General features: G+C 43.2%; 1 protein-coding gene across 5 annotated transcripts in view; it reads left to right on the top strand.

The window, feature by feature from the left end:
• Asap1 (ArfGAP with SH3 domain, ankyrin repeat and PH domain 1) overlaps positions 1–27,060 on the top strand; it is a 341,517-nt gene that overhangs the window by 138,522 nt on the left and 175,935 nt on the right. The gene's annotated exons all lie outside the window — the stretch shown is intronic.

Raw genomic sequence — 27,060 nt, 5'->3', positions numbered from 1 at the left:
AGAGATTCCATGACATGCCCAGAGTTGTACAGTGAAATCAGTAGCATATTTGAACTTTGGTCTTAAAACCTCAAGTTCAAGTTCAGAGTTGCTTTTCTTTTCATCATCTAGAGTTTTCAAATTGAGATTAGAAATCCTCATTGGCACCACTACACCTGTGTAGGTACACTGGTACATACAGGGAACATGAGACAGTTGTAGATGAAGAAAAGTCTGGACCAGGAATGGAATTCTGTACATCCTTGAGTTATAAACTTTGGAAAGTTTCCTGGGTGCTCTGGATTTAAATCCTGGACAGCAAACCACTTTCCCTCCCTTGCTTCCTGGCCTACCATTCCTTCACCTCCCTTTCTCCAAAGCCCACAGCTCAAAAGAGTGTTGCTTTAGAAAGCTTCCCCTCTGGAGTGGATTGGGGGCAGGAGACAGGCAGGCAGGTGGCTGCTTCTGTTACAAAGCTGACCACTCCGTCTTCACAGCCTGCCTGTAAGCTCCCCGAGGAGCCTGAGAGCCCTGTTCTTCGTGGCCTGCTGTCTGGCATCTGGGCCCTTCGTGTGTGCCAAGTGAGGGAAGGCAAACATGGTCCTGATCAGACTGTTTTCTCCTCCATTTCTTCTCCCCTGCTCTCTGCTTTCTGTGGACTTTATTAATAGCATCTGAAAGGGGAAAGAGGGAGAGAAAGAGTGCCAATTTAAGACTCAAGTTCTTCAGCTTTGGGGAAGCATTTTATGAATGGGAGTCTGGCTTGGGGCTTGAGGATGGTCTAGTCCCGGCAGTGAGTAGACGGGTGTTGGCTGTGATTGACATGGAGTGTTTGCACGTTCTTTCCTCAGTGCCCCCTCCTAAGTAGTGGAATCTGACAAGTGATCTTCTAGGGACCCCAGAGTCATCAGAACTTCCCACAGTTTGGCAAATTTTAACATATGGCAGCTTGAGATCTGGGGCGATCTCTCATACAGGGAAACATAAGCCAGTGAATGAGTCTCACCTCCTACTGTGTAAGTGGGGGCTTTGGCTACTTTCTCACAGTGTGAGTGAAATGTTTTCAATATCAACTCCACTAATTCACGCTATTTATTACCTCCCCTAACTCTGGTTTGTCTAACTTACTACTACTTCTTCTATTCCTTCCCGCATCTCTGTCTCACTGGTCCCTTGGGAGACAGGAAGATAAGTGTTATTGCATGTAGGAGTCCCCATCCCATTCCTTCTTTTTTTTTCCTGAGGACAGCAGGGGAAAGTGGCAGGAGAGGACTTTCTGCGGACCTTTTCCTTTATGAGGACAGCAAGTCCTGGAGTGGGGAGGTGTGGACGCAGAGGTGAGGGGGATGAACAAGAAACCGACCTCAGTCTTAAGTAATTATTTTCCCTGGAATTAACTTATTTTAAAATATAAACTTTATCAACTGTCCATTTCTGGCCCTCGCATTTTCCTTGGGTGTCAGTTCTGGTTTCTTCTGAGTTTTTCCGTCGTGAAGAGAATTTGAGGTTTGCATTCTAAGAGTGTTCTGTAATGTTCCATTTATATACCAGCCTTCCTCATTTCTGGCCCGAGGGGTAGTGAATATGTACAAGAATCCGAGGTTCGCTTTTAGCTGCAGCAGAGGCAGGCCTCAGGGGAAAAGTCAAGATAACTGGATTCCTGAAATGGTAACTTGGCAACTCCTCTTTTCTATTCCTCAGCCTGCAAAATATTCTTTGGTTTTAGAAGATGAACAGCTCGTTCTTGGGAAGGTCTCCATTAGTTTGATGCATCGAATACATCAAGAACCTTTATAGTTCTACTGCCTGTAAGGCAAGCCACAGCTCCTTGGCTTGAAAGTCTGTCATAGCAAGTGGGAAGGTACATATGATAGGATTCCAAAATTGGTCCCGCAGGACTTGACACAAAGAAAGGGAGGAAAATTCTTATCCTGTGGATTCAATGCAGGGTGTAAGGATTTGTGCTGGTTCAGAGCATCTGCAGGGAAATAGTCCACAGCTAAAGATGACCCAGCAGTTTGGAATTGGTGGAAGTGGTTTGATGTTTTGAAAGGTTTCATAAACGTGGCGCAGCTTGGGAGGAATGACTGCCTTGGAAAGAGGGGTAGATGGAAGGACTGTCTTTACTTAGGAAGTCAACCACACATCCTCCGGCGGACTAAACTAGCTGTAATAGCCCTGATTCGGGTGTGCTCCCTCTTTCCAAGAAGGCTTTCCTGGCTGGGTATGAGACCCTCCTGGGGAGGAGCAGCAGTCCTGGACCTCCACGTAGGGCTGGTGCAGTATGCTCTGGGCATCTCAGGTGACAATGTAGTGGTGCTCAGCAGATTGAGAACGTAGCCTGAGGAGGGCTGTGGAGTGCTGGGGGACTTGCTTTTTACCTGCATAGTGCCTTTCCTCCAAGGACATACGTTGTTGGAGGTAATGTGAGGAAGAGGAGTAATGCAACTGTACAACAACTCACCCAGAGTTTTTGAGCCATAGAGATGTGCACAGAGCCATGAGGAATGTTGGGTAAGTGGCAAATAGGTTCAGTATCCCCTTGCATTCATTCACGTGGTCTCACAGTATCTGTGGAGTGTCCTTCACATCATCATCACTGTTCAGGCTCAGAGACGTGAAGATGCATATGGCATTACTTTGGCCTTCAGTGACTGTCTAGTGCCAGGGCACTTTATAAGTGATACCAGAGCAGCAAAGCAGGTGCAGCTGCAGCTTCATGGTTACCTTATTTGCTATTCTAAGTCTGAATGTTAACCATTCTGACAACAGAACATTATGTCAGCACCGTGCAGGTGCTGTCGCCTTCCCACTGTGCCCGTGTAGCTTGGCTAAGCACGTTTAAGCTCTTTAAGGACAGCCTCCCTCCCACTGCCCTGCTGACTGTCTTGATGGGGATTAACACGACTTCTGAGTGTTCTTTCCCCCCTTGATCTTAGAAGTAATGAGAGCGAATGCCCAGCTGCAGGGGGACAGACAGGAGGAAGCGTGTCCTCCTGCACATTTGCAGGGAGCTACGACCTGTCTGGAGCTCTGCATCCTCTTGGAATCATCCTCCCGTGAACAGTTCTTTCACCAAGGGCTGCTTTTCTCCAGCAGCTGTTTCAGAAGAATGGAGTTATTCTGAGGAGTGAGGTCAGGGCACCTAAATTGAGCGGTGGTACCCTTGAAGTTAAACACTAGGACCAGAAAGCTTAGAACTAGTTTAAAAGTCAGTTTTTTATTTAAAAAAAAAAAAAAGCCCCAGATGAAGTCTCAAGCATCCTCCTCACACATTCGCATTTATCAACCGGAGTCCCTTTCAGGCTGATGGAGCCCTGGTGGTGGGGATGCAGCAGCCGGGCTGGGCAGAGCTGTGGGGCGGCTCAGTGTGAGGCGAGAGCCTGATAAACTGCGTGTGAAGCTGACCGAAGGCATTGCAGGGGGAGAAACCCGAGCAGGAGGAAGGTCACCGCAGAAACCTGATGGGGTGGGAGAGTCTGCGTTTGAAATTTTAGGGAAAAGTCAGGTCAGTTTACCTAACTGTCCCTGGTTTGCTGATGCTAGGCTGAGTGTGAAGGACCGGGAGTACAAAGATGGCTCCCAGACATTGCCGCGAGGCGTGCAGTCTGTTAGAGGACACTCACAGCTAATCATGTTGTGTGAAACGTGACGTGATTACGACTTTTGACATAATCTAGATCTGGAGTTTGCCACACCAGCCTGGTGAAACAGGCTTTTGTTTTACAGATGAGGAGGGCTTAGGGGATTTGCTCCAAGAACTGGGCTTCACTCCTTGGCCTTTGGAGTTTAGGTTCCCATCACAGCATCAGGCTGTTTCTCATGGGCTGGAAAATTAGCCTAATTAGCTCCATCATCAGCTTATCTCCCTTCTCAAAGATGGATGGGTGAACCGGGCATGGTGGTGCACGCCTGTAATCCCAGCAGCTCAGGAGGCTGAGGCAAGAGGATCGCAAATTCAGAGCCAACCTCAGCAACTTAGTGAGGCCCTAAGCATCTAGGAAGGACCCTCAAAATAAAAAAAGATGGATGGGTGAATGCTAGGGGTGGGTGGATAAATTAATAAATCACTTAGCATTGTTCATAAAGGAGGGTGTGGTTTCTTGAGTGCATACGTGCCACCACCTACTTGGTCTAAGTTCTTCCTAATCTGAAACAACCATACCTGCTTTTTTCTTATTTGAGATTATCCCCCAACCTCAGTCAAAACGTCCTCCACCCTGTCCTTTTACCCTCTATCCATTATCCGTGTAACCAATGTTTGCCTGTTCTAGGCTATGCCACAGGCAGGGAACATACCAAGATGTGTGAGTCCCCTCCCTGACTCCTTGGTGTTTATGTATTCATCCTTGATGAGAATCAAGTGATTCAGCTTAACACTCTTTCCTGTTTTCCTCCCGGCTCTGATATTAGGAATACACTCCCTCTTTTTGAGCAGTACTCTTGAAGGTCCTCCTCAGGTTGGTCTTCTGGGATGTCTTCCACAAACGGTGCTTGCTTTCCTGTTTTGATCTCTACAGTCCTCCTCAATCTGCACCATTCTCTGTATTATGAGGGTCTGTTTTCTTAAAATATTAATATGTATCTTGTTAATAAACAGATGCCTAGACAAATGTCCCTTGAGGGTGTGAACTTATTCTTCCTTATCATTTCATAATGATGAGCACATAGATAGGGCTACGTTTTGGATGTTGAATGTTCCCCAAAGTCCCTTGGTCCCCAGGGCAGCTCTGTTGGGAAGTGGTGGACTTTAGGAAGAGGAGGGGGATGGTGAAAGGTTCTTAAGTTGCTGAGGATATGCCCTTGAAGGGGATTGTGAGATCTTGTTCCCTTCCTTTTTTTCTTTTGCTTTTTGGCCGTGAGGCAATTTTACTCTGCCACACATCCCACCATGATGTTCCACCTCACCACAGGCCCAGAGTCATGGAGGGCCAACTGATCATAGACTGGAATCTCTTAAACTGTGAGCTAAAATAACCCTTTTTCTCTTATAAATTGATTTTCTCAGGTATTTTGTTATAGTTGCAGAAAGCTGACCAATATAGATGTTAGGTTGTTTGCTCATTTGTGCACTGGTTTGGGCCCTTACATACCTTTTTAAGCTTGGTAAACATGTTGAATGTTGTGTATTTTGATTTCCTTCCTCAGTTTTGGTGTAGATGTGATGAATATAGAGCTGAGGTGTGACTCAGTAGAGCACTTGCCTAGCATGTACAAGGTTCTGGAGCACTGCAAGCAAATGAATGATATAGAAGGATCTGAAGGTGATAACGGAGCCCCTGTTGAACACTGTGTGCATCAGGCATTGTCCTGATGCTTGCACGCTTTAACCATTGGTGCATACAGCTGCAGCAGCCCTCATTTGATAGGGGAGGAAACTGAAGCATAAAAGTATTAAGTAACCTTCTTGAGCAGGACTAGAAGCTCATGAGTTCTGGCTCCTCACACCTGCAACATCAGCACCCTCAGTCCAGAAAAGGGATCCTCTAGCTGCTTGATTTTGTGAATCACATTTGTGTTTTATGTCACACCAAGTGTTGGGCTCAAGCCTAAGGTAAACCCCAAATCTCTTGTATGTGCTGGGGAAAAGAGCTGCAGAGTGAGTGCTAGCTTTGCCTTTGGCGAATCCTGAACAACCCTGCGGATTTGTTTTGCAGCAGTTTTTACTTTGGTCCTGTTTTCCCCAAAGCTCGTTGCTAGTATTTTATAAGAAGCCTGAGACACTGGCCTTTACAACGTGCTCTTCCCTCGGAGCCTCTTGAAACCTTGAGGAAACCCCAGCGCTTCTCCAGGCCTTGTTTTTCTCATCTGGTAAATGGAGGCGATAGTTGTGCCTGGCAGGTCCCTTGTGAGGACTGAGGGAGGCAGTGCCTGTTACCTCCCAGGTCCCGACACCTGGGGGCTCCCAGTAACTGTGAGCTGAAAGCAACAGTAGAAACCTGTCCTTGCAAGCAGTGGGTTTGTTGGTTGGTTTGTTTTTTAATTTAGGGCAGGCACCAGATGATTATATCTGTGCCAGCAGGGCCTTGGGATCATTATTTTGTATTTACTTTTTATCAATATTCGGGACTTTGTTGATACTTATCAGCAGGAACAAACCATCCTCAAGTCACAGCAGGAACCAGAGATGGCAGAGCCTCCACTGTGATTGGCATAAACAAACCTTTCATGTTGTTAAGGAAAGCCTGGCCATCGCCTGCGGAAGACGTGCGCTGGTACAGCCTTATTCCAGCGAGATTCTGAATGCCAGATTGACACCAATCGTGGCTGCCTTCCCGGGGCTTTCAGAAAAACAACCAACCTGATGTGTTTAATTTCCCAAAGATGTCCGAGTGTCTGAGCTGCTACATGTGTCACGACGTTCTTTATTTCTGTAATTAGAACAGTTCTGTAATTAGAACAGTTTGTTTTTTAAATGGCTGTTGAGTAGGTAAATATGATGATGATTACATTTTTCTTTGATTTTATTTAGACCACCAGAAATGTTCCTAATGATAAGATCATTGTGTTTTGGCCGACATGCAAAGGATCTCTTCATTCATGAAATTCCATGTTCGCTTGTGCTCACAAGCTGGAACCATTTCAGTTTTTTCTTGGTGGCTCGAAACTCCTGGAGTCTTCTACTTTTACTTGGGTTTCTAGAAGGGCATCATGGAAGGCTGACTACTTCAAGTCATCGCTGGGCTGTCCTGGGGTTTATTTTGCTAGTACTTTCCTTTGTGCTCGCTGGTTGAAAGTGTGCGCCGGTTGGCAGCCCTTCCTCCTCTCTGGGGTCTGGTGGTTCATTGAAGTGGCTCGCGTTTGGCTGGGAAGGAAGACTGCACTGTCAAGGAATCAGGAGGACCCCCATTGTTGGGGAGGGGTCTGTTTACTTTCTCAGGTCTGGAATAGGGCATGGGTGGCAGAGTTTTCAGTTCCTCCCCCATGGGCATTGGGACTAATCTTTGTGGGCAGCTGTCCGTCCTCTCTCTGCAAGTAGTTTAAAGAAAGGGGTGATCTGTTTTGTTACCCTCTAAGGAGAGCTCACATTCTTTGTGGCAGGAAGGAGACTCAGGAGGGCTGTTTTTCCATCTCTGGGGACTGAAGCCCTCACGCTTTGTCAGTGGTTGCTGTGATACAAGTGACCCTCCCGCCAAGGCTGTATCTTACATCACTCTGTACGTGTGGTCACCAAGTTTCGTTGTCACTGGTTCCCAAACATAGGCAAGGAAGCGGCTGCTTTTGTTGGTGGTGACATTTGTCTTCCTAAATCCCCACTGTACTGGGCTCGGATCTCAGGCCAGCTTCACTCTCACTTGCTCTTCATAAAACTCGGCTCATCTGCCCTGCTTCAAGTCTGTCTTGGGTTCCTGCTCCCCATAGGGAAAAGTTGAGTTTCCACAATTGGGCTTTTGCCTTTGTGGCCTTCCATTGCACCTGAATTCTGGGGGCTGAATTACACTGTCATTGCTTGACGTCAGCTATGTATGTCATTTTCATTTGCCCAGATAGCATTTTCCTGCCGTTACTACTCTGGTCATTGAGATCTTGGGGTTATGATTACTAATTTCCAGGTTTTATTATGCATATTTCTAAAGGCATCTTTAGGGCCTCCAAATTTAGGTGCCTGCACATTTAGTTGGTCATGTTCGGCCCTTTTTAGGGCTGGGTCTCATCCTGGAGCATGTCTGTCGTCGGTGCCTGTGAACTGGGAGTTTAGGGAGGATACGGTGGTGATGAGTCTAACAGAGCTGTCCAGATCACACATCAGCTCCCACCGGGTCATCCTGGATGGGAACAGGGAAATGTCCACTCTGGGCTCTTCGCTTCCTCGTGGTTCCTGGCGTCTTCCTGCATCTGATGAGTCTCTGCGACTTGGGTTCTCCCAGGAGCTTTGCCTTCCATTCAGGCCTCAGCAGCACCACTGCGAGGCCCTTGGTCTTTGTGGGAGTGCATCACGGCTTTTCTGTGTAGGCAGCTGCAGACTGATTCTGCTCTGCCCATCAGCAAAATCGGAATTCCTGTGCCTGGTTTCAAGGCCTTCTGTTTTTGCCTCTGCTGCACACCCAGTCTCACTAAGGACTAATGACTCCGTGTCCTTACCGAGTTGGTGTCCTCTCTTCACTCCAGGGCCCCCATCCTCCTCGCCTGCTTTGGCCCCTCCACCCTTCTCCAGCTCTGTGTGTTGGCATCTTTTAAAGCCAGGCCCACCTGTCCCATGTTCTCTGCAGAGTGACCCCTACTTCTCCAGCCCACCTGGATGTTTTTCTCCTCTCCTGTGGTAGTTTCTGCATTGCTCACGAACTAGTGGTCCACTTGCCTCGTCCAGCCAACAGAGGTTTCATATGCTGTGCCAAATTTGACCTAATTGCTCTCATTTAAATTTCAGGAAATGTAACATAAATATCAGATTCTAGGTTTATTTTGAAAAATCTCTTTAAGACAATCTGATAACTCCGAATCCCTTTTCCCAAATGGCAAAAGGCAGCTAAAGCTAATTAGTTTTCTTAAATGGTGAAGGCTGTTGTCACTTTGCTACAGTCATTCTCCCTATTATGATAACCCAAGCTTGCTGCTCTTACTAACATTATTTTCCTGCCTCTAATTAGCTTTTGAGTTGTGATTCCTTGTTTCTTGTCTGTACTATCCTCTTCCACCCACCAGTCTTGCTATTTTCAAATTGCTGTTTGTATGGTTTTCATGAGAATAGGGATGATACCCTTTAAATAATTATGTGTGTGTGTGTATTTATATATGTGTTTGTGTTTCTCAAGAGTGAGTAATCTCTTGGATAATTAGCAAATCAGTGATTGATTGGTGTTGGCACTGTGGCTTAAATATAATGATTGATGTACATGTGCCAGAACATTTTTTTCCTGCCTAGCTTAAGCAGTGTTTGAAAATCTTAGTGCCCGAATGCTGTGGCGAACAAGCTCTATGCATCTCATCTCATAGTCTCCAGGGCTAGGCCGGAGCCCAGAGTGTGAGGGTAGGCCCAGCATGGGAAGGGAGCATGCTAGAGGTGAAAGGAGACTTGTGTTCTAAGTTTCTGTTTCAGCATCAGCTTCTCCCAGCTCTCTGTATGGTGTAAATGACCCTTTGTCTTCCCATGGCTTTTACTGAGTGCCTCCTTTCTCCTCTTTAGAGCCTTTGCCCACTGTATTTCATTTAATTCTTGCAGTCCTGTGAGCTAGCTGCTCTGACCCTGTTTCACAAGGAGGGAACTGAGGCAAGAAGTTAAGTAGTAAGTTCCCTAACTGGTAGCTCAAATTTGTCCCAGGTTTGTCCCATTTCAAAACCAGGGCTTGAACCACTGATCTACCCGCCTCCTGTCACCATATTAAGTGAAATAAATCAGATTCAGAAAGGAAAGACAAGTATTCAGTGTTTTCTCCCATACCTAGAAACTAAACTTTGAAAACAAGAACACAAAGGAAAGGGGCTGGTGGGGAAGGGGAAAGGTCACAGAGAGAGGGGCGGGCAATGGAGGTGGATATGATCAAAGTTCAGCACATGTGTGTAGAAATATCCCATTCAAACACATTAATAATGTGTTCAATTTATATGATTTAACAATAAAAAATAACTGCCCCTTCTGTGTAACACTTTTCTCTGGACTGATGGTACTAATGCATATGATTTTGCTTTCCTGCCTGAGTTTTTGTAGGTCAGGTAATGGGTTTATTTCTATATTCCCAGCCCCCTAAAGTGAGGCAGGCACCAAGGAAACATTTGCTGGAAGGTGTGTGTGTGTGAATGTGGGGTTTTACTGTCGATTCTCGCGTCTCCTCACTTACATTCTCATGTGGTCATTCTAGGCTTTTTTTTCACGTCAGGTACTACTTGTAGAAGGAGAAGGTTACTGAACCTGGTTAGCCTTTGGTTTGGAGATCTTATTAGGTGTTCACAGGCCCGTTCACACCGCAGGGTTGATGATAATGGGTATGTGCCCAGTGCAGATAGGACCAAATTGGTGGACCACATATGGTTTCAGATGAGATTTCAAAAAGGTTTCAGTTTAAGTGTTTTTGCAAGTAGACTGATAATAATAAAGCCATTTTTTTTTGTAAAGGAAGGTTTAGTATACAAATATAAATGGAATTTATAGTTTTTACTACAGCACTTAAAAAATAGTCACAATGTAATTTTGTTCATAGGTCTTTTTTCCTCTTTGGCAAAATAGAGAGATTATTAATTCCTAGATTGATTATTGGGTCCCTAAAACTGTGTAACTCTGCTTTGACAGTGCAGTCAAATAAAATTGGATTCTAATTGACTTATATTACAAAATTTAGAACATATGCAAGGCATATTTTCCTAGAGGAAAATTGGCTAACCTACCATGATGGTGTGTGTTGATTCTGGGTTCCCCACAAACCCCCTATAGATGTGACCCAGAAGAGAATGGGGGAAAAAAATACCCAAAAAAGCAATTGTTAAAAATTGAGTATATTTTTGAGGTTGAAAACCCTGGAATCATTAAGAAATCAAGGACCAAATAAGGACTCCCTCTTCACCAGCAGTAAAATTTCAAATCCAGTATATATCAGTTTTTAATGGAAAAAAAAATCTAGAAAGTACAATGGCATTGATCATGGGAGATTTGTAAAAACTTAAAAGCCTGGGGAAAATCACATGGTAGAGAAACATTGTTTCTTTTGTTTTGTGGATCTCTATTTGAAAAAATAGAATGTTTGTTTTTTGTTTTTTTTTTTTTGGAAAAGTACATCTGTAAACACCATATTCATTCCCATCATCTTAGACAAAACAGTGTCTGTTACACTGCATGGATGTGGGTTACTTTAAGTCAAATGATGCTGTTCATGCCCAAGAACAGTGAACTGACAAATTCTCATTTCCTGTTTGTTGCTTTTAAATTTGAATAACTGGAAATGTGGTTAAATTCTAATGTAGAAAATTGAATTCACTTTTGGCACTCTTGCCAGCCCTAATACCTAATTGTTCTGAATTTTAAATAAATAGATAATTTCCACTATTTTAAATTTTCATTCTTAAATGGGACCCTTGAGTATTTATATACCACTATCCCTCTTTCCTGTTGCATCTTGTTGACTTCGATGAATGATTTTACAACTCAAAGCTGCTAGGGTTCAGTAGGGTGACTCACTTGTATTGCATGACAGCCATCTCTTCACAGATCAGCCCCACTACGGGGGGGTGCCCAGTAAGAACATTGTCGTCCAGATTCTGGAAATGCTCACATGATTGACTGCTTTCTACCATGGTAGCCTGTATGTCAAGGGCACCCCCCAGTAGTGGGGCTGATTTGTGAGGAGATGGCTGTCAAAAGATAACAGTGATCACACTTGAGCTATCCCCGGCGTGCCGAGAGCACTGGGAAGTACGTCCGGCAGCACTTGTGTTCCGGGTCAGCGCTACCATTTTATCCTGATGAGCTCTCCTGAGATCCATCAGAGGAGGCGTAAAGAAGGTGGGAAGGGACAGCAGAGAATACTGGGAGGAGTGCTGCACCGTCTGTGATGTCATCTTGGTGCAGGTCCAGCTGTGCTGTCACTGGCCTTGTGAGTAAAACAGGCAGGTCTGCCTGCCGCCTGCCTCTGTTTTGTTTTATTTCAGATAAAATAAAGGAACATACAAACAGCAGTTCGAGGTATTCTTATTACTAAATTGAGACACGGGCTCAGCTTCTAATCTGGTACATAGTTGATGTTCACTAGAAGTTAGTTCCCATCTCCTCTTTCTGAGCTGCAGATTTTCTGTTGACTCCTGGTTCAGAGCAGCAGTGGGTTCTAAACAGAGCAGGGGTGCCGTGGGGATCGATGGCCCCATTTCACTAACCTTTGTTCTTCCTTCCCGCCTTCCCTTCTCTTTGTTCTCATTCTCTCTCCACTGTATTTCCGACTTTCTGATCTTTCTTACAGAAATGACAGGATGTTTTCAGAGTCGAGAGAGATCTAGTTGGACATCATCTAGTCAGATACACTTAACTTTGCACAGAAGGAACTAAAGACACAGCTAATAAGCAGGCAAACCTGGATTTGAACTCCTGTGCTTGTTTCAAAAGCAAATCCACTTTTACCATTCTGTGCTACCTTTAAAAATTGTGTTCCTATGGAATGGGGCTTCCCTGCCCTCGTTTTAAAACATGGTTAAATATTTACCCAGATGTGGATATTTTGCACCTGCCACTGACATGCCCCGTGTTGTGAGACAGCCCTCACATTTCTGAGTGTCATGTCCAGGGCCCCATGAAGGACAACTGATGGAGCTTCAGACAGGCAGCTGGTGGTAAAAAGTGCGAGTACTTCAGACACCCTAACCCCAGGTATAGGAATCGGACCTGGCCCAAAAGAGCAGTTTCCTTCTCTCCCCCATAGACTCCTGGCCTGAAAGCAACCACACAGTTTCAAGAAAGATATAGGATTTATGTAATTGCATTCATGTTTTCCCCCTCAGTTTTATTGTGAATCAGCTACTTGCTGTTTGGGGGTTTTGCATGAAACATGGGCCGAGCAACAGAAACCTGCTGCGATCTATTCCCATTAGTTGTCTCACTTTTCATTGATGCCCATACATCAGCTTCCGTAGCTGTGAAATGGGTTTCAGGCTGCCTGCTTTGTTAGCCTCCAAGATTTGTTTTGAACAAACCAGTGGATGAGGAGGGGCTGTGGAGCCATGCTCAGTGCCTCTGTGAGGGCTTCTATGAACATACCTGGGTTTGCATTTTGATTCCTCAGCGTGGGTACCCTGGTAAGGTGAAAAGCTGGGTGGCCCAGGAGCAACGGCAGTCTCTCCTCTGTTCCACCCCTGCACATCTCTATTTAGAAGGGATATTTAATGCCAATGGGTTAAATATTCTGGGAATTACTTAGGCTTTTTTTTTTTTTTTAACCCCAGATCACTCAACTCCTTTATCATGTGTCTGAGTATAGCACGTGGACTGTAACTACAGCTCTGGGTGATGTATACCAAAGAGAAACAAGAAGAAATGCTGATTTGCATGGAAGACTTGCAAAGAAAGAGCAATGTTTTCTCATTGGCAGATATTGTCTTCATGTGTTCCTAATGAAACAGAAGCCAGTGGGTCTCTGGTTTATTTCTTTGTTCCCACCCTGACATTGTTGATGTCAGCAAATAATGGAGTTCTTTTTTGGAGAGGGTTATTATTTTTTTTTCTCTTTCCATTTAGCAGAGAAATAGTAGATTCTACCTGCCACACCCCTTTAATTTAATAAAATGTGTTTAGGATATAGGATATGACTACAGCTTTCTCTGGTTGGTTAGATCCATCCTGAAGATCTAACCTCAAGATTCTTTTGGAAAAGCTTGTGCAGCCTACGGAATGTTTACTCTGCTTGTTTCTTCCATACTATTAATATCGTGGAGTTAAGTAACTTTTGGTTGGGGGCTGTAGGTGCTAACTTATGTGCTTAACTTTCACATGGCCCTTGGCTAGTTTTTGGATTTTTAACACTATGTCTCAGGGTGCAGTGAAATAAATCTTCAGTCTCGTTGAGATTACTTCCTTTGGGGATTACTTCCTTTCATTGCTAAGCGTACTCTGACCCCCTTGAGCTCCACCCAGATGAGGCCCTCTCTGGGGGCTTCCTGCCACTTCTGCTGTCTCTCTAAACACAATTTGAAGTTAGAAAAGCATCCTGGAGAGGGCCGTGTGATGAGCCTCAAGTACTGACAGCTCTCAGCAGACGCAGTAAAAGCTGGAAAGGCTTTTATGTATCTGAAGACAAATGTGAAAACTCCTGTGAGAAACCTCACACATCACTTCCAAATGTGAGCTAATGGATGTTGGCCAGGTTTCCCCCCCAGGGCGTTCGAAGGCCATTCCAATATCCGGACTTCCTTCATTCCCACTCATCAGACACTTTGGTGCCCTGCTAGATTTTGAGCTCTGCAGCACTTCTTTTGGATTTTTGTCATGAAAACACAATCACAGTCTTACATTGGGTTTGTGTTGTGGGGTTTTTTTTTTTGTTTTTTGTTTTGGTGTGTGTGAGATGGGATTGCCTAAGCATTCTTACTTGTGGTAAAAAGGGAATTCATGTTTGAATTTGGTTTTGTTGCGTCCTAGTCTTTGACCTGAGCTTTGTCTGCTTTAGCTTTACTCTTAAACTCACCAGGCGTAGAGAGCGAGTGTGGCTTACAGATGTTGGTGTTTGTCTGCTGTTGCCTGCACACAGTGTCCTCATCGCAGCCTAGTGTTCACAGGGAACCACCTTGCAGGGAACAGCCAGACTGGGTGAAACAGACCACTTGGCTCCTCTGACTCCTCAGCCTGTTTGACAGCTGCTTCCTCCCTAGTCTTCCTGGGTTACCATGGCCTCTGGTCCCAGTCAGAGCATGCAGCAAAATCAGCATGGGGATTCTTCTCTGGAAGGTCTGGTGTGGGGCCCAGGTGCCTGCAGTTAAAAACAAAGTGATTCTCACGTGGGGTGGGTAGGGGGCTGCCCAAGGCCTTACTCCACCTACCTCCGGTCAGCTAGGCCCCACACAGTTAAGGAATTGGATTTATTCCCCGACAAGGGACTGGCCTCCTTCCCAGCTGGCAGAGCCCCCTGTCCTCTGTGCTGTGGCCACTGGGCTTTCTGAGTCAGCCAAGGTAACTCTGGCACCATGGGTGCACTGCCCTCCCTGTTCCTCGGCTTCTGTTACTTGGCCTCTGGACTCACGGTTTCCTCATAGTTTAGGGTCACTCATGCTACCATGGGGCTTTTTGGGGAAGCACGGGTGTTTCCAGTCCAGACTCACATTATCAAGTGACATACTCTTCATTTTTCTCAGTTTAGGGTGGGCCTGCAGAACTGTCGAGGTCTGCTTGGTCAGGTGTTCATTTTAGATTTTCTCAGCTGTGGCTGAGATACTGTGACAGAAGTCCTGGTTGAGCCCATCCAGGACACTCAACACCAGCGTTGCTTTCTCAGCATATTTGTTAGTGACGTAGATAGATCATCAGTGGTCTTAGCAGGCGTGCTCTTTGTATTCCATAATCAGCTATAAAAGAAAACCTAGGTTTGGATTTAAGAGTTCTGACTTCAGTCCTTGTTAGCACTTGTTAGCAGTATGGTTTGGGGCAAGTCATTTAACCTTTATAAAATCCCTACTACAGCCCTTACCACAGTAATGGAGTAGGCTGGGATTTATATGGAGTGTTCTTCTGAACTGAGACAAATGAAAGAGGTTGTGATGGCTGAAGTAGCCAGCTCCCCCTTCTTTGACATTTCTTTTTTTTAAAAAAAAAACAAATGAGGAACCCTCTTCTGGAGTTTGCTGTGTCTAGGAACACTAAACTTTGTTAACATTGCCCAGAATTGGGAAGCCAGTCTCTTGGGGTTCTTCTTGTGATACCTTTTTTCCAGAAGGCATCCATTCATGGAATTGGGCTGAGCCTTCTCCCTCTCCTCCCTTGGAAAGCCTTACCTGTGTGTAACTTGCTCTTTCCTTGACCACTGTGCCCTAGACTCTTGCCTCTTGACAATGAAGTTGTCATTTTCAGTACTTTTACTTCTGCAAAAAGGCGGCTGGTGTGCCCTTCACCTTGGTGTAAGTGTCTGTGTTCTCTTCTAGCTCATTGCTCTAGTCTTTGTGAGGAATTAGGTTTTCTATGTCCTTTTTCCATTGGAGAGTCAGAACAGAAAGCAAATAAAATAGATTTATTTGGTCTCGATATGGCTCCTTTAATAGCCATTTTACTTCTCAGGATGAGCCCTTTGCTCCGTTGGTCTCTCTCTCTCACGAGTGCTTCTTGGTTCCTAGACTGGTCATGAGGAGAGCTCTGCAGACAGGCAGCTGGGGAGGTGCCTCAAGGGAGTGGTAATGGTGGAGAGGTATTGACTCTGGGTCATCATTCTGAATGTGCCTAAGTGCTGCCACCCAAAGCCATTATTACTGCTTTCCAGGAACGTTTGGTAAATGAATTAGTGGTTTTTATTATAGTCTTTTTTTTTTTTCTTTAAGCTCTTATTGACCTGTGAAAAGCCCTGCTTACAGGCTTTATTTATTCACCATTTATTTCCTTCTTTGGGGGCCAGGCATATAACCACATGCAGAAGTCTCCCAGCTCTGGGTTTTAAAGCACTTGGAAGGTAAGGAAGAGCTGCCCTTGGTTAACAGTTTTCTGAAAACTAGCTCTGTCTCCTCATTTCATAATCACCAGTGCTGAAAATGATTATGCCTTCCTATGGCACAGAGTAAGTGACTGAGGCTAAGGAAATCAGAAAATCAGCCCAAGGTCACCCAGCTTTGAGGAAGCACAGCTAGGATTTGAATATGGAGCTGTAGTCTCAAGAGTCTGAAGCCAGGCACAGTGGTGCATGCCTGTAATCCTGGCAACTGGGGAGACTGAGGCAGGAGGATTGCAAGTTTGAGGCTAGCCTCAGCAACTTTTCAAGACCTTGTCTCAAAGTGAAAAATAAAAAGGGCTGGAGATATAGCTCAGTGATAATGTACATCTGTGTTAAATCCCCAGTACCTAAAAATAATTAATAGGTAGATAGATAGATGAGCAGAAGGAGAAGATGATAATGCTTAAGGCATCATGATTCATACGATAGAATCATGTACCCCAAAGAAGTTTTACTGCAAGTGTTTCCTTCTTACATATAGGGAAACTGAGGACCAAAATAGATGCCAAGATTTCCGAGCTAGTTAGTAATGAGCCAACACTAGGACTTGGGTCTTTTTACTCAAAGACCCAGCTCTGTGTCTATATCACGGTCTTCATCCAGTGGAGAGTGCTGGGACTGATGGGATTTTGAAAAAGTCTTGGGAATAGGAAGTAACCAGCTTTGTTATCAGACCAGACCAGATAAATGGGTTACTTCTGTGTGGCAACTATGCTTCTCAGTTCCCTTCTGCAACCCTGAGTGGAAGAAAGCAGGCCTGGCCTGCCACGGCATGTTTCTGTGAACTTCACCAAATTCACATAGCAAGAAAAGTGTTCCCGTTTCCCTTTCATACATACAGGAACCAGCATAGCACTTCTGGCTATGAGGAGTACCATCAAAAGGAGCAAGGACAATATATTCCCCCTCCTGAACTTTTTTTTTTTTTAAACTTCTGTCGCATAAAACTTTGCTTTTTAAAAATTTTTCCTGTTTTTAAAAAAAATAGTGCTTACAAAACAAAGAAATGAATATAATCTTGTGTATAATATTTCATAGATTAAAAACAACAATGGCATTTGAAAAGACAGCATCTCACAAGACACACATAATTGTAAAATGCATTTTCATCTGGCTCCTTTTAAAAGAATTTTGAAATTTTCATAAGACAAAACTGCTCATATTTATCCTTAGACATAAGGATTCATTTAGTGGTTATGCAGATCTTTTGTTTGCTAATATTTTTCTTTCATATTATTAATTTGGGGTAAAGTAATAATATTGGCGATATGCTGAGGAGTTTTAGTTGAAAACAATTCTTGTAGCTCTAAACGTGGGAGACTCCCTCCCCATCTTGATCCTGCCACTGTAGAATAGAATATGTTTATTAAAAGCTGTATTAGGAGTCTCCTACACCTCTGATATTGTGTAAAGTTTTTCTGATATCTAAAATCTAGGGAATGTTGGAAAACCAGGTTTATTATAGAAGCTTGAAGTGGACACCATAGTTGAGTTTTATGAATGTTAGAGACTAAAGGAAATTTAATAGTCCTAGAAAACAAATAGAAATGTGATATATGAGTTTAAAGATGACTTTTAGTAACTTAGTTGCTTTTAAGTCTTCATTTCTTCACAGTAAAACAGATCTACCGTTATGCCTTCATAGGAATAATTCAAGGGCTAGGAGTACTCCTATAGGGTACTTGTGATTGAGGGTAGAGGGTGTTGTGTGTACCTCGGTGGTGGAATGCTTACTTAGCATGTGCATCCTATTCCCATCAGCACAAAAAAAGAAAAAGGAAAAAAAAAATGAAGATAGGATAGGAAGATGAGTCTGAGCTTAACAAATATTGTTGGAATATAAATCCTGCCTGTAGTCAACTCCGTGAGGCCCTCTAACTTCTGATGTGGATCATACTTTGTCCAAAGGTCTGAATCTGTGCCCAGGGAGGAAATGTTTTTGCTTTTTGTTTGTTTTCTAATAATGAAGTCATTGGGTGATCTACATGAAGATCAAATAAGGCCATCCCAAAACACTCGAACACATACTCGCCTCCCACCCACCAAAATAAGTCATGGACAACACAATTAAGGATAAATAGTATAAGTGAGACCTCTAGTTGAATAGAATAGTTGAGGAGTAACTCATCCAACTTGTTAGTGATTCAGTAAATCTTGGGTTTTTTTGTCTTCCAATGTAATAACAGAGAGGGTTTTGTTATTTTTTTAATTCCTACAAAGATTTTAACGTATGGTAAAAAGAAATAGTAGAGCCAGGCTTGGTAGCACATGCCCACAATTCCAGCCACTTGAGAGGCTGGGAAGGACAAGTTCAAGGTTAGCCTCAGCAATTTAGTGGGATTCTCAACAATATAGCAAGAGCCTGTCTCAAACTAAAACATAAATAAATAAAAGTAATGGGGACATCACTCGGTGGTAAAGTGCTGCTGGGTTCAATCCCTATTGCTGTAAAATAAAAAATTAAATAAAAAATAGATAAACTGTCTTGTAAACAGGAGACTGAAGAATGGTAAACTAATTTTAGTTATTTCCTATCAGAGATGATCACACACAATTCATCGGGGACCATTTCAAATGATATGAAACCCCATCAGTGAAAGCAAGTTTAGCTCAGTGGGTGATTAACCTAATAGTTTAATGTTTAATTCTATTGTGAAAACCTCTTTGCTCTTATATTCCTAAAGGAAACAAAGATAAGAGCAGGAAATATCGATGTGAGTTGGTAGGTGAGGGAAGCTAAATTGCAAGGTTAGGCTCTGCACGTAGAAGAAATGCTCCTGATTTTCTATACCTCCCTTCCTCTTTGAAGTGGTATGGTATTCTTTTTGCCAAAACTATATAAGGTATAATTTCTTGGTAAAGAAAAAATACCTAGGACTTAAATGGCATACAAATGGTACAGTCTTTTAGTAGCACACAACTATGATTTGCCTTTTATTTTGTTGAAAAAGTCTAGAGTAAAGCTGAAGGTACTCTTGGGGTCAATGGTCCCTTCAGCAGAGTACGATCTGAAGGTTCACCCTTGCGTGGGGATCGAGCCCTTGGTGGTAGAGCTCCGTAGTGAGCATAGTCACAGCCCTGTTCCCCACAAGAAGAGTGAGAGCTGGGGAGTGAGGGGGATTTGTCGCTCCCAGGACAGGTGAGACCAGGTCTGAGCAGCAGGTTGTGCTGATCAGGGCCTCACTGGAGACCCTCAAGCAGTTCCTACACAGGAGCTGCCTGGTCCCCAGACTATGCCAGCAGTCAGGGACCTGGGAAGATACTGTTCACTCGTGGGTGTGTTGGTGACTCATCTTACACTCTGGGATGAGGGGCTTCTTGGGTAATGGCTATAGGAAAGATTTGTTTTATAGAAGTAGAATTATTAGGAAAAATTCACTTGGGCAAATTAGGAAAATAACTTCTAAAAGAAAGAGAAGCAGGGGAATAAAGTCTGTAGTTCTTGTCTAAGGTTTGTTTTCCCCCAGCAACTTCTGCCTGCCGGAGGGTAACCTTCCTGAGGTTCTTCTGTGTTTTGGAGGGTTTATATCTTTTGTTTTTTAAACTTATGTGTAAGGATTAAATTATCTTCTTCCAAAGAAATATACAGAGTGAAAATCTGGCCTAATTGGTTTAATTTTTAGACCCTTACACATGCTTTAATTGAGAGACTTAATTTTATCCATGCAGAACAAAATATCAAAGTAAAAATCTTGGAATATGTAAGATACTCATTCTTACAACTAGGTATTCAACTAACTTTTAAGCTTTTTATAATCTTTTTATTTAATTCCTTTGGTACTTTTATATTCAAAGCTGATCTCTAACTTATTAGAGATCACAAAGATCCGACTGAAGGAATGTCAGACTCTGGCACCATCAGAATTTATTTCCTTCAAACTGCAAGTTACAGAGTATTAGTAGGTCCAGAAATGAATTTAGTTTGATTTCCCGCCCCCAACCAAGTTTTATCTACTAAGAATGAGGTTACAGATTCAGATAGGGCAGTGGTTTAGTCTGGGCCTTTTGTCTTAAATGTTTAGTAACTTTATGCACTTTGAAGGATTCCCTCAAAATATTGTGATTCTGAGAGCTGGAACACATACTTGGTCCCCTTATCTAATCCAGAGACCTGATAAGGTGACAGTTAAGAACTTTACTCTGAAATGAACGTAAAGGTTTATTCATAATAATCCAAGCCCATGCCTTCATGTGCCTTTCCACTTTCCCAGAACAGTAACGCGGCTGCCATTTCTTGTCTGAGCAAAACCTTTTTTTAGTTAGGAAACTATCCGGGGTACACAAGAGGCAAGAGAGACAATCACACGGTTTTCAAAACCCTCTTTTTCTGCATGATCTGAGATTATCACCATATCGACATGAAACAGAGCCTTGGTAGGTAGCACGTGTTGCCCGAGTAACAATTTAGAATGTTGGCACGTAGGTTTCACATCTTTTTTCTCTTCTGTGGAGGCCTCTCTAAGCATGTGTGAACAGCCCTTTGGACTGTCACCACCTGTATTCCCAGGACATCTTGTTAACTATAGCTTTCATCTGCATCCTTGGAGCAGATGCACACTCAGGTCACACAATGGTCATATTATTTGGAAACCATATCACAGAAATCTGCACTGGCGTTCTGTCCTTGTTGTGTGGGTAATTCTGAAAGCCTCGGATTTTACTTTCAAATTCATCCACAGCTAAACCAGCCTCTGCCTTTTTTACTTGGTCTGAAGAATGCATCTTAGACAAAAGGCCAATTTCAGTTGGCCTTAATTCTCCCTCTGCGGCATTCCTTTAGTTCTGAGTGTTTGAAATTCAAGGCCTGTTCTGGTTTCAAGTACACTTTTTAAAAAGTCTGAAACAGAAATGTATTATTGGACTGATAATGTCTCATGGAGGCCAGTAATGGTTTTATGTACAAGCCACAGTGCTTTTTTTGTTAGTGGCTTGAGTGCCTCTGACTGTTCCTTCTCCAACCCCTTCTCCTCCTGCAGGTTTCTCCAGTCGTGTTAAGTAACTTGATATTGCTCTTGTCCCGCATAATGCAAGCTAACATTGGCAAGACCCTTGAGGGAGTGCTGCAGGGAAAGAATTCAGCTGAACACACAGTAGTATAATTTTGTGGAGACTGCAAATGATTCTTGAACTGCAGCGCTATCAAGAAGCCTGAATGCTTTTTTCTCTTCAAATGCAGTGTGCCACACAATAATTTTTAAAATGGTTCACTACCCTAAACCAACTATTTTCAGGCTTTGTTTTTTTACACACATTGTTTAAAACAGTTGCCATCTTAAATATGTGCCATGTTACATTTTGCTTTTTCACTTGAATAGTTGAGATATTGTTCTATAGTTTTGTAGTCATTACTTTGAGGGCCACATGATGTCATGTAGAGATGTTCCTTAATTTCCTAAACCATTTCTGTTACTAGAGCTGAAAAAATGGCCGATTTTTTGATTGATAGCCACCAGCACTATATTCCAATTCTTTGAGTCATTAGCTGTTTTTTTCCTATTGAACTATTTCTGTGTGATACATTCTCAGAAGTGAGTTGCTTGGACAGAAGAAGCAGAGTGCTCTCTTTATGGGACTTGTCTAGACTGCCATGTTGCATCAAGTGTTGTGTAGTACCACCAGCCACAAAAAGCCATGATTTAGGAAAGACTACTCTTTCAGCTGCTCTGGCCAGCTCAGTGCTAGTGGCTTCCTGAGTTTGTGTTAGAGAGAGGGCCTTACTCAGTAGCCCTTTTAACAAGCTCCTTAGGGTATTTTCCCGAGGAGAGGATATATTAATTACAGCTGAGTTCACTGCTCCTGTGAAGGAAGGGGATTCTATGGGATGGGCTAGTAGGTTCCACCCTGCTTCTTTAAGGATGCAGCCGAGGAATTCTTTCAACATATAATTCATTTATTAATTACAAAGTAGATTTTTATTAAGGGAAAAGGGATTCTGTTGAGATATCAGAATAGCCCAGCTGCAGAGTTGGACTGCCAGGATCTGACTTCCAGCTCCCTGTTTACCTACTGTGTGACCTGGGCAAGGTGCTTGTTAGCATTCCTCATCTGTAAAATCATCATCACAGTCTAATCATCCCTGTCTCATGAGGTTTTTGAGAGAATCTGATTCTTTGTGTGAAGTGCTGAGCACAATATCTCGTACAGAATGAGCTCTGAGTCTTAGCTGTCAGCATTGTCTCTTGGGAGGCCACTGATTTCTGTTTGCCCAGCTCCATGAATTGCTTGCTCACTGTAGCTCTTACACAGTTTTCCCGTGACCTTCAGAAGCACTCGTTGCTGTTACTAGGGTTAAGAGTAGGCTTTATTTTAGCGGCCCTTTCCGTGCTCCCTACTGTCTTACAGCAGCTTTGCCATCTGGGATGTATGGGAAGGGCTGACGACCTGTCTGGGAACTGGGCGCCACTTTGATTGCTCCTTTCATTCTGTCCTCCAGGTCTCTTGTCCTCACTTATTCTACTGTTCCTTTTTCTTAGCTGCATTCTTAGGATAATTTCATCAGAGATATCTTCCAGTTCAGAATTTCTCTCATCGGCTATGTGTAATGTTGAACCATTCCTTTTAGATGGTCCTTTTAGTATTTTCACATCTATTCAAAATGCCCTGTTTTTTTCTCATTTTTATTTTAGGTATTTATTTATTTTACACATTATGTGATCTGTTCAATGATTAGCTCAAAAAGAATTGCCGATTCTTTCTTTTAAAAAATATTTTTGTACTTTCAGCACGTATCTCATTATCAGGAGCCTTATTTGAGTTGTTAACTTCCAGAGTGATTTTGGATTTGATTTTCCTGGTGTGGTTCTATTTACAGACCTCTGTTGTTTTATTTAATTTTAAAACTTTTTTTAAAAAAGATCTTAAGCTTATTGGAAACTAGTGAGTACCTTATACAGAACTCTCACCACCATTGCCATTTGAGAATAGTATGCTGACATGATGTCCCTCACCTCTGAATGTCCAGACCTTTGTACCACTTTTGAACTTGGGAGCCCTTGAAACACACAGGGGACTGTCTCACCATGGTTAGATAACTCAGCTGAGGTGCCCCTCCACCCCCAGTCTGGTCAGAGAAGGCTGAGCTTTCCTGCCTCTCCCTGCTTTGATGGATGGATTTTTCTTTTCCCTAGTTCACTTTGAGGTTATATAGCTCCTCAAGAATTCCACCTTCGGGAGGGTATCAAAGTTCCAACTCCCTTACCTATGAGTCATCTTCTCCTGTCCCTACAAGGGTGTTGAAACCCAAGTCCCGTGAGACTACCTCGTGAAGCCACCAGGGCTGTGGCCCCCGGCTCACATGCTTGCTGCCCTGGTGTTCTGTATTCCTTTCTTTCCTCTCGCAAGCCCACTGTGAGTGCCAGCCACACTTGCCCAGAACCTCTAAGAGTTTTGTGCTGGGTTGGAAGTCCTCCTTCACTTCATTTTGTACTGGGGAAGAAGGCAGGGGACCCCCTTCCAAATCCTGATTGCTTATTTGACCGTTCAATTCCAGAAACACTCAGGAACATCCTGTTATTCTACCTGTATCAGGTGCTATGAGGAACTGTGAAGGAAATATTAGACACCTGTCACAGTTCTGTGGGTTTTTTGTTATATAACCTTCTTAGAGCATTGTAGTTATACATAATATTGGGGTGCATTTTGATGTAATTGTAGATGTATGGAATAGAATTTGCTCCACTTCGATCCCCAGTACTTGCTCTTTCTCTCCTCTCCCTCTCTTTGTTCCCCTTCCTCTACTGTGCTTCATCCTATTGAGGTTTTTTAAATTGGTGCTTTATGGATTTACATAAAGGCAAAACTCATTGTGGTGTATTCATAGTGTAATGGGGTCAGTGTCACTCCCTAGTTCCTTCCCTTTCCTGTCCCTCCTCCCTCCCACTTTCTCTCTGCCACGGATCTCCCTTCTATTTTCATGGGATTCCTCACTCCCCTGTCTGCACCCCACTGCCATTTTGCTCTAGCTTCCCCATATAAGAGAAGACATTCAACCCTTGATTTTCTGGATCTGGCTTATTTCACTTAACATGATGTTTCCCAGTTCCATTCATTGACCAGCAAATTCCATAATTTCATTCCTTCTTTATTGCTGAGTAAAACTGTGTGTGTGTGTGTGTGTGTGTCCGTTTGTTCATCCATCCGTCCATCCCATTTTCTTTATCCATTCATCTATCAATGGGCTTCTGGACTGATCCAATAACTTAGGTATTGGGAATTGCCTGTTAGACATTGGTGTGCCTGTATTACTATAGTATACCAATTGTAGTTCCTTTATATAAATATTAAGGAGTGGGATAGCTGGGGCATGTGGTGGCCTTTCCTCGTCTTTTGAGGAACCACCACACTGCTCTCCAGAATGGTTGTACTGATTTGCAGTTTCACCAACAATGTTTGAGTGTATCTCTTGACAGTATTTATTATTTTATTCTTGACACTTATTCTAACAGGAGATAAAAATCTCAATATAGTTTTGATTTGCATTTCTCTAATTGCTAGAAATGTTGAATATTTTTCCATGTATTTGTTGGCCATTTGTATGTCTTTGAGAAATGTCTGTTCTTTTGCCTGTTTATTGATTGAGTTATTTGTGTTTATGTGTGAAGCTTTTTTAGTTCTTTTTTTCTTTCTTTTGGGGAGTACCCAGGATTGAACTCAGGGGCACTCAACCACTGAGCCATATCCCCAGCCCTGTGGTTTTTGTTTGTTTGTTTGTTTTGTATTTTATTTAGAGAGGGTCTCACTCAATTGCTTAGTGCCTCGCTTTTGCTGAGGCTGGCTTTCAACTCATGATCCTCCTGCCTCAGCCTCTGGAGCTGCTGAGATTACAGGCATGCACCACCACGCCCGGTTTTTTATTTCTTTATATATTCTGAATATGAAATTCCTGTTGGAGGAGTAACTGGCAGCGATCTTTTTCCATTCTGTAGGCTCTCTCTTTGTATTCTTATTAATCATTTTCTATGCTGTGCAGAGCTTTTTAATTTGACATCTTCCCACTTACTGATTCTTGGTTTTATTTCTGGAGCTTTAGGGGTCTTGTTAAGTAAGTTGGTGCTTAAAGATGCCATTGCTTCTGTTTGCCTTGGGAAGAGGGCTTTGGAAGCCCCTTCTTTGTTTTTCTGAAGGCACTCCCCTCACACACCAGGGATCTCAGCATGGCTTCTCATTTCCTACCTTGCCTGTGCTCTTCCAGCCCTTTCTTGACTTTTTCCCAGATTCTGGAAGAGCATATACTGTTTAAAGCCAGGCAAAGCACCACCTTCTCTGGCTCATTCTCCCTGACCTTCCCAAGCAGGGATTTTAGAGTCCTCTGTGTACATAGTTACCTTAGAAGGTAGATGTTATGATCAGCACACAGGATCAGACATGATATGTGAAGCTGGGCTTCCATGTTATGCTTTAATGGCACTGTTCTCAAGACAAGGGGTTAAGGGAGCCTTTGGTTTGAGGAGCTGTTTCTTCTCTTGATGCAAAACAGACCTTTGGTTGGATCGCAACAAACTCTGGTACAGGGAGTCAAGACTTCCACGGGTTTGCATTTTTCATTAGCGTGTCATTCAAGGAAATCCTGTCTTCAGGGTCATGGAACAGGCCTCTCTGTTTATCCTTCTGCAGAAGTAAAAAATTTGAAGCATCTAATAATGCATCTAAAGATAAACTTGTGTTTGAGGCCATTCTTTAAAGCTTTACAGGAGGGGGATTTTGAATGTAGCTTTTTTATAAATATTTTCAAAGTTTTGTGATAGCCTTTATCCCAACATGGATCGTGGAAAGTGAGGGGTTCCTACAGACTAACTATTAAAGGCAGTTGAGGAACTAGGAATGCAAACTGGCATTCAAAGACTACTTTCTCTGCACTTAATAAAGAAGTATTTTTCATCCCAAGCATTTAGAACCATGTTTAACTTATCTAGAATCCCACATGTGTTGTTTTGTTTATTTTTGTTGAACTGGGAATTGAACTCATGGGTGCTCAATCTCTGAGCTACATCTCCAGCCCCTTTTTAATTTTGAGACAGGGTCCCACTAAATTACTGAGGCTGGCATCCTCCTGCCTTAGCCTCCTGAGGTACTGGGATTATAGGTGTATATCACTGTGCCTGGCACATGTGCTGTTTGTGGTTTTTTTTGTTGGTTTGTTTGTTTTTGTTGTTGTTTTTTTTTAAGCTGTGCTAGAAACCTGGACTATCTATAAAATAATTTTTTTTCTTACATACTTGTATTAGCAAAGGAAAAAAAGTATGCATAGTTTGCATTGTCCATGTGTAGCAGTTACTTTCACTTAAGTTTTTGTAGTAATTATAAAGTTCATTTATCTTTTTTTCTTTTCTATATGTTAACCCTATTTGTTTCATTCATCCTGTGAGTAAGTATTTTGTGTAGACAGTATTAAGAATTGTGAGTTGTTGCGGGTGGAGAGTCAACTCTCAGCCATAGAACTAATAGAGAACAAAATAAGGACAAGGAGGGAGATGCCTTGACCATATCCTGATCCCTAGAGAACCCCCCACCCCAGGTCCTTTGGCCTCCTTCCATCTGAGCACACACATTATTTGCATGAATTCTTGAGATTTTTATACTGTGTCAGATTCTTTCTGTAGGTTGACCAGATAATTGCCTGGAGAAACTTCCACTTGAGGGATTATCGGCCTCTAATTAAGCTAGATTAAAATGGATAGTCCTATGTTTAGGGTCTTCCTGGCCATGCTTCCTTACAGTTAGGGTGCCCAGGTTCCCCCAAGCCTCCCACCACACTACACCTCTTTCTAGTCCTTCTCAAACTTCCCCCCTGGAGGTGGAGTTGGATTTTATGGTGTGGGAAGAGCATATAGGCAGAAACACCCTTGAAAACTGCATAGGAAGCTTCCATTTTGGCGACTAACACCTCAGGGTAATATGTTTTCTCTCTGGAATGTATTTGTTCCTGGAGCACCAAAGTGATTGGCTTGTGTTTAGGGGCTGTGGTGTCAGATGTGCGCACACA

The sequence above is a fragment of the Callospermophilus lateralis genome, chromosome 16, assembly GCF_048772815.1.
Source record: "Callospermophilus lateralis isolate mCalLat2 chromosome 16, mCalLat2.hap1, whole genome shotgun sequence".
Lineage (NCBI taxonomy): Eukaryota > Metazoa > Chordata > Mammalia > Rodentia > Sciuridae > Callospermophilus > Callospermophilus lateralis.
Note: the sequence above shows the minus strand (reverse complement) of the source record. Positions and strands in the feature narration are given on the sequence as shown.